Raw genomic sequence first — 6,755 nt, 5'->3', positions numbered from 1 at the left:
CTTGGAAGGAAAGTTATGACCAACCTAGATAGCATATTCAAAAGCAGAGACATTACTTTGTCAACAAAGGTCCATCTAGTCAAGGCTATGGTTTTTCCAGTGGTCATGTATGGATGTGAGAGTTGGACTATAAAGAAAGCTGAGCACCAAAGAATTGATGCTTTTGAACTGTGGTGTTGGAGAAGACTTTTGAGAGTCCCATGGATGGCAAGGAGATCCTAGCAGTCCAACCTAAAGGAGATCAGTCCTGGGTGTTCACTGGAAGGACTGATGTTGAAGCTGAAACTCCAATACTTTGGCCACCTGATGTGAAGAGCTGACTCTGGAAAAGACCCTGATGCTGGGAAAGATTGAGGGCAGGAGGAGACGGGGACGACAGAGGACAAGATGGTTGGATGGCATTGTCGACTCAATGGACATGGGTTTGGGTGGATTCTGGGAGTTGGTGATGAACAGGGAGGCCTGGCGTGCTGTGGTTCATGGGGTCACAAAGAGTCGGACACGACTGAGCGACTAAACTGAACTGAACTGAAAGCTGGTTAAAATTTTGTGAAGTTAAGAAAAAAAAAAGAACTGATCCTTGGCTCCCATCCTCACATGGTATTCCAAGCTAAATCTAAAGTCTATTGTATTTTCCACCATCTCCTACCCCTCTGTCCTCATTAATCTAGACAAAAGAGGGAAAGGCAAAAAGGGGAAAAGAAAGCCTGAACAATTGCATATCCTCTCTGCTTGAGACGGGGTTACGAGATGAAACAGTAACCACCCTGGAGAGCAGGGTGATGAGTGCACACTCATAGAATAACTCCTCACTCCTTTGCTCTCTCTTCCACCTTGAATCGTGCTATTTCATTTCCATCTTTAAAGTAACATCCTATTTGCTGCCTAATCTACAAAGCCTTCTCTAGCCTATGACCCCTCCAGGTTTCCACAGCATTCTTGGCTCTGCTTATGGAGTCGCATGAAATGTTCATGTATAGCTGTCTCACAATTGCCCCTTGCCCCCTCTTGGCAAATTATATAAGCATCTCCATGGCAATGACCTTAACCCATTATACCTGCCAGGCACTATATAAGGCACTCAGGAATGGGGTAACCAACAGAAACCGGGAGTTAGGGTTCAGGGATACTTTTGAGAAATGACTTCAACATTCTGAGCAATTAAGGGGAGTCTATTCTTCCCTTGCTGGCTTTCCCATTTTACTAACCAACTGAAATTTTCAGATTGTTGTTCTATGTCCCAGCCTTACAACCTCCTCAACGCTGCCCTAGGAAAAAAAGAAAACAAACACATCAAAGCCACAGATAAATAGTCCACATCTGTGGGCAAAGCTTCCAGCTGGCAGTAATGAAGAAAAAGCCAGCCATCTCACCCACTCGTCTGCATTCTAAGCAGCAAACAGCCTGTTCTCTCTTGCTGCTGCCTCGGTTCGAACACAGGCCCGAAAGCCTCCCCAGGCTACTTCATTCTTCCACCTGAATTGCTCAACTGTGCTAGAAAAACCAGACACCCTCCTCATCTGGCAGAGTTCCTAAGAGGCCACAGCCTGCTTCTGATCTCTTGGAGAAGGAGGGCAGAAACACAGGCTTGAGTGTGCAGACCTGCATAGTTGCATGGGGTATTTGTAGCCTTTGGAAGTGTTAGAAAAAGCAAAGTTGGTTCCACTTCTTACATAATGTTCTGCCAACCCTCCAGCCAGTCTGAAGAAGACTGTGTAAGGGCTGGATTAAAGTATGTCTTATGATCCCCTTCCCCTCCAGCCTCATTATCCCTAAGTCTCTTGCTGCTTGGGATAGCAAAAAGCAAATATAGCTTTTTTTTGCTATGAGAAATAACCTCAGATGATATGGAATCCTAACAATCTCCTTAAGAAAATCAAACAGAATAAATTCACCCACCTCTACATGCAGTTGAACAGTCACGTTCAGGGCCTGTCCACATCCTCCTCCACAGCCCCACAGCTCAGCACGGCCATAGCCACATGTTGGCCCTTAAGGCACCACTCCCCTTTCCTTCTCTTCCAAACACCATACAATAGACCCATACCTCCTAAATACACACCCCAGCTACAGAGCCAGGCAGAAGAGGCACCTAGGGGATACGGAGGACAGCCCTGCTCCTCTACAGATAACCCCCACATGGTGTGACTGGCAGCTTCTCAAATTAGCCATCTCAGGCAACTGGGACTATGCAACTCCTGTGCAGAGAATTTAAATCCTGACTCAGACAAGTATCCAGAGTGAGCTTCCCCCACCCCAGAACAAAGTGATTGATTGATTGATTGATATATATATATATATATATATATATATAAACAACTGACTTTTTGTGAATGCCTCCAGTCCATCTGACAAGCAGGTTTCAGAGACTCCTAGAGCACAGAGGTAATTTTTCCTGGGTATTTTCCAAGAGCAGGTTGTTCCCACCACCACTACTGGTCAACAGGTGAAGGCCACTGGGCTCACTGTCATCTGCCCATTTGATCCCAATTGCCTGGAACTTGTCAGGTTGCCTGGCACTGCCCCTTAAAATACAGCCCTTCTTAGCAGGTCCCCCTCTAGAGCCTGCTAGAGCATGGCAGTGAGAGGAGTCACAATGACCTCCCTCTGGCAGCTCCACAGACCAAACCATGCCAGAGGGTCCTGCCTCCTGCTCCACCAAGCCACTCAGACACTGGAATCACCTACCTTTGGGGTCTAAGGAGTTGATCTACAAGCTGAGGGGATGGAAGATCTGGGGGTGGGAAGAGAATCTGCTCAATGGGGCCCCCTTAAGTCACTACACGGCAGCTTTTAGATGTATTGGTGGTACTTCTTCTGCCAAAGAGCAACTTTCCCAAAGCCCCACTGACCTCTGCTCCAGGAATTAAGTTATTAAACTCCATTATAAGGCAACAGGAAACAAGAGAGCCAGGCAGGCTGCACTCTCATGAGACAGGGGCCCCAGGCCAAGTTCAGCCAAGAACTAACTATAAGCAGGTGACTGACCTCTTTTTCCTCTGAAAAGTAAGGATATCACTTGTTTTTACCATATTCCAAATGTGTTCTGCGGCTCAAAGAGCATAGTAAGCTGGCAGGGCTTTGCAGCATTTAAACCACTCCCCAGATGTAAATACAGCAGCATGTGTTGTGCTGGCTCCTAGAGAGCAGTTAGGCAACGAACCCAAAGAGCAGCAGGCTCGACCAGCAGCTCTCAGTACTCTTGCGCATCACTCGCCTTGATCCTCACGTTGCTGTGCTACATGCTGGGTGAGCCAACGACCCCCATCAGTCAGCGTCTGACAAGGACACTGGGCTCTCACTCCCCAGCACTTCAAAAATAGTATAAAGATGTCAGTTATTAAAACTGGAATAAAACAAAGCGACATGGTTTACTTTAGACTTCCAAAGAAAGACAGAAGGAAATTATTTTATGACAATTTGAAACAAGGACTCAGAGAAGATACAGCATGGCATACTTGCTCAGGCAGGGAGGTACCTGGAGTTCAATAACATGTATGTTATATGCTCTACTGAAGAGCACAGTGGGTCAGGGATAGGACGTCAGAGTTCAAAAACCTCAGTTGCTGACTGTGTGAGTGACCCTGGGCATGTGACTCGACCTCTCTGTGTCTCAATCTCCTCACTTGTAAAATAGAGTGTGCAACAGTACCTGTCTTTATCTAAACCCTTGTGGGATTATCATGAAACCTGAATGAGTTCGTATTTGTAAAGCACTTAAAACAACACCTGGCCAACAGTGAACACTATAAATGTTGTTAAATAAACTTACAGAATTCTTGGGAACAGTAAGTAAAATATGTGTAATCTGTTTATTAATGTGACTGAAGGAAGCTAAGTCATAAATTTTAAAAAATCAGTGGACACAGATCTAGAGATAGACCATTTACAGCTGACTTCAGGCCTGAGATCACCCAAAGCAACTCCTCCTTGTGTTCAAAATAACCTAAACAGGAGACTGGACTTCCCTGTGTGTTGAGCACTGATGGAGCTTCACCAGGCATGCTGTTTGGAGCGCTAAGTGCCCAATCTCGTCTAAAAGCCTCACTCCACCTCCACAAGCCCATGACTTCAGGACCAACGACTTTCTCTATGGATGAGACTGAGGCTCAGAGATGCTAAGGACCTTGTCCATGGTCTCCCAGTGCTGCAAAGTATAGGTAGAAGTGAAATCCAGATAGGCTGGGCTCCAATACCAGTGCGCTGGAAGAACACGGAGAGCTGTGGTCACTGCAGTTTCCGATCATAAACGGTTTCTGCAAGCGCTAATTAAGACGCTCATTGATATGTAACCATAATTTTAAATGAAGTACAAACTGTCCCTAAACTGTAAAACTAAGCTTTTTGAAGGGAACGTAGAATCATCATTACCAATTGTAAATCACCCAGAACTCCACAAACGGAAAAGAAATAAGATTCTCCACATTACCACCATGTCATCCAATACTATTTCATTCTACTAGGGGGGGAAAAAAATCTCTGGCTTTCCCAGAGAATTTCACACATATTGACTTACTTTCTCAAGTAACACAGAAAATCATTACCAGTCACATCCTGCAATAAGAGAGAAGATGAAAGGAGAAAAACAAGGGACCCTTATTTTCCAGAAAGAGTTTTTGAAAGCAACACTGCTGGAAAAAAACTATCCTGCCTGATCCCAGTGCTCTGTAAATACATTTTTAAAGTTATTTATACAAATCAAAATGTGCAAACTGCCAGAAGAAATACATTTCTTTAAACCACGGAAGATCTTGCTTCTGGTTTTCTTTAGAAATCTGAGGTTATAGAAAGCAGATTTTTATTATTTTAACCGCACATAAAAATAAGTGTGATAGTTTGGTCTCCAAAGTTCCTGAATCCAACTGGGATAAGCTGTCCCCTCACTGCCATCTACCTGACAGTGGATTCTGTCCTTTTCACCATTAACGTAATGTATGTAATGCCTGTATGTAAACAGGTGATGATAACTTTGTCTGCCCTGCAGCTCATGTATTTCTTCCCACCTTTGCCCTGCATCACTTTGGGCTTCTGGAGCTTTCCATGATGATTAAGGGAAGAAGGGTCCCAAACAGAAACAGTTTTCAAAAAGAGACCCCCTCCCACCACCACCTCGTGCTAGTTTACTGAAAGATGAGAGGCTGCCCTTTCCAAGCCCCTGGCCACCCCTCTTGCAGGAAGCCCTGGGAGGTGGGTAACCCAGAGGAACATGTCCTGCGAGCTCCAGCCCCAAGGCTCAAAACACAAAATTTTGCAATTTGTCCTACTTCTGTAAAGCTCCATTCACAGCAGACTACTTTGTTTTCCAGGAGATGTGTAATTTTAGGCAAGGTTTCTGGAAGACAAGACACTGCAATTAATGTTTAGTGAGGGAGTGTGTCAAGGACACAGGAACTTTAAAAAATGTCCAGTCACATCTTCACCATCTCCACAGAGTTTGCTGACTTAAAAAGACTATACAAGGCTCTGTAGCAAACTGAAAAAAAACAAAACTCTAAAAGAGAGAGAAAAAAAAAAGTGTCAAGGAAAAATAAAAATATACATTCCATTTTTCACATAATGTTCTGCCAAACCCCATGCCCCACGACCACACACATTTCTAGACACTGTCTGAGGCTGGGTGAGCGGCCAGGCCCCGAAACCAAGGCTGGGAAAGCAGCAGCAATGAGACTGGCTAAGAAGCTGGAGTGGGCTGTGGTGGTCACACAGCCGCCAGTCACTTCCAGCAAACCCTCACCGGAAAGCCAATCTCTGCACTTAGGGTGCTGTGCTAACTGTAAAGTCTCTCTCAGCAATGTTGATTCCTCATGTCAGCTTGTCATTTAGGATTAGTCAATTTCAGATTTCCTGTCCTGTGAAACATTTACTTTACACAAGTTATCAGGAGATAATGTGGTCCTCATCAGTTTCCTGCTTATCTGTCTTTCCACACTGCTAACAGAATGTATTCTCTTCCATTTCCTTGTTTCGGAGAGCCTTCCACCATCAACTTACAGGAAAAAAAAAAAGCCTCCAGAAGAATCCCGTGGTCTCTGCCCATAACACCATGGTCCAGGGGTGTGCCAGCCCCTCTGCAGTGTCCAGTCTTTCTCAATGTGATGGCACCACCATTCTTCAGTTATCACAGTACTGTACCTTTCAGATATACAGCATCGGTACCATGATAACCGAAAAAGGACAGTTCAGTCTCATATCTACCTGAATATTCCCTTGCACCCAAGGCACACTCCTCCCAAGCTACCCACCCATAGGTGGCTACAGAACAATCTTCAAGCACACAGACACATGTACAGAGATATCAGTGCTCAAAAGGGCTGTTCACAGCAACCTCACTTACTTTCAGTAATGCTTTTTCACTGTGCTGTTTAGATTCAAGTCTTCTGAGGATCTGCTCTTTTTGGAGAATGCCTACTTTAAAACCCAGCAGTCAACTTCTGATAACAACCCCTTGGCCTCAAACTCACTTCTGCATTTCCCTCCTAGTCCAGTGGTGTTACTATGAACTTTGTCTTTCGGACAAAAAGGCAGTCCTTTTTCCTATGACTAGAGAAAAGAGGAATTTTTAAAAACTAACAATAACACCCAAGCTATATATATAATAGTATACCTCCAAAATGGAAATAAGGTCTAAAGCACAGACAGAACTGTCAAACACATATCACGCAGCTTTAAGGACATGGGAGCGACAGATGGACAGGAAGAAACTGCAGGAAAGAAAAGAAGGCCGAATCCTTGAGACACCAGATGAAAACGACAAC

General features: G+C 44.7%; 1 protein-coding gene across 2 annotated transcripts in view; it reads right to left on the bottom strand.

The window, feature by feature from the left end:
* Positions 1 to 6,755, bottom strand: part of RCL1 (RNA terminal phosphate cyclase-like 1) — a 64,946-nt gene that overhangs the window by 4,667 nt on the left and 53,524 nt on the right. The window lies entirely within an intron of this gene.

The sequence above is a fragment of the Bison bison genome, unplaced genomic scaffold (assembly GCF_000754665.1).
Source record: "Bison bison bison isolate TAMUID 2011002044 unplaced genomic scaffold, Bison_UMD1.0 scf7180017864469, whole genome shotgun sequence".
NCBI lineage: Eukaryota > Metazoa > Chordata > Mammalia > Artiodactyla > Bovidae > Bison > Bison bison.
Note: the sequence above shows the minus strand (reverse complement) of the source record. Positions and strands in the feature narration are given on the sequence as shown.